Source organism: Oreochromis niloticus, unplaced genomic scaffold, assembly GCF_001858045.2.
Source record: "Oreochromis niloticus isolate F11D_XX unplaced genomic scaffold, O_niloticus_UMD_NMBU tig00008104_pilon, whole genome shotgun sequence".
Lineage (NCBI taxonomy): Eukaryota > Metazoa > Chordata > Actinopteri > Cichliformes > Cichlidae > Oreochromis > Oreochromis niloticus.
In genome coordinates, this window is record NW_020328976.1 from 1 (window position 1) to 1,357 (window position 1,357).

The 1,357-nt window shown below is 41.2% G+C and overlaps 1 long non-coding RNA gene across 1 annotated transcript; it reads left to right on the forward strand.

Annotated features, from left to right (window-relative positions):
* Positions 1-648: 648 nt before the first annotated feature.
* LOC109198651 (uncharacterized) lies at positions 649-1,121 on the forward strand. Its single transcript, XR_002059344.2, has 3 exons — positions 649-677; positions 781-950; positions 1,100-1,121. It is a non-coding gene; the product is annotated as an uncharacterized LOC109198651 (long non-coding RNA).
* Positions 1,122-1,357: the final 236 nt, after the last annotated feature.

Genomic DNA, 1,357 nt, shown 5'->3' on the forward strand with positions numbered 1-1,357 from the left:
CTTTACTTCTTTAAATTTAATTTCTCATAATATACGCAGCTTGAATCAGTTTGGTAGAACATGAGCAGAGAAAAAGACGAAAGATTTAAAATATCTCTACATTGTAGAGAGCGACTCTAAACAGAATGAGTAAGGAACGGGTTAAAGTGGGATTCAGCAGGTGGGGGAACTCTAAATTGGTTGTAGTGGCTCAACAAGAGGTTAAAAATCGCAATTTCTATTCAGCATTCAGTAAATTTTCTTTGTGTCCAGGCTGTGATCAGCTGATCTGGGCTGCTGGTGCTTTGAGGTCCTGATCTGAATTAGACAGGTTCAAGGATTTCGAGTGCTCAGGCAAATAGAAAAGTGCTGTACAAGAACCAGTCCATTTACCATTTGGTTACTAGCTGGCAAAATGTTGAAATTGATCAAAAAATACTTTTCTTTTTCTTCTTGTTGATCATAGATTCATTGAGAGTAACAAACTGAGACTACATCCAAATATGCCTTCAGAGGACTCAGGGACCTGACTCACTTGTATGTTCCAGTGACTGAAAATACAACTGTTATCTGTTATACATGATTTAATGATGTCTCTTTTTCATAATCAACTGCATTTGTTTCCAGGTCTTTGGCAAACAATAACATTAAAGCCTTGCCCAGGGACCTCTCATTGACCTTGACTCCCTTATAGAGCTGTAAGTTTGTACATAGTTAAATAGGCAAATAGCGTACTGAGTAATTCTTGCAGTCTGTCTTTCTCCCAATTCAGCCATGAAACACAATATTCCCTTTCTGCAGGGACCTGCGAGGCAATGCCTTTGAATGTGACTGCAGAGCCAAGTGGCTTATGACGTGGTTAAAGAACACCAATGCCACAGTGTCGGATGTTGTGTGTGCTGGACCAGAGGACATGAAGGGCAAGCGCCTCAATGATATGACCAGCCTGCAGAATGAGTGTGTCTCCACAGGTGAGAAACACCTGAGCCAGCTGCCCTTCTCTCATGTCCAGCTGAGATCAGGATCAGAGAACTCAGCACAGTCTTTCTAAGTTGTGTAGAGGTTATTCATTAACGTGGCTTGCTGGTTTGAAAAATACATTCCGATGTTCTTTCCACAGATTTCATCCTTCATCAGTCTGTGCTCAGAATCGTTGTCTGTTGACACATTCAGCTATAAGAATGATGTTACGTGGCCATTTCTGCTCCCAGCACAGAGAGCTGTATGATTTCCAGTGGGACCACATAGAAATGAACTTCAGACTTATGATAACATCACAGGTAAATTTGATTTCGACTTTGCAGGAAATGTGTCCTAACTTACGAGATAACTGGAAACCCTCTTGATCCTGCAGCGCAACCTTCTAACCATTTAAGTC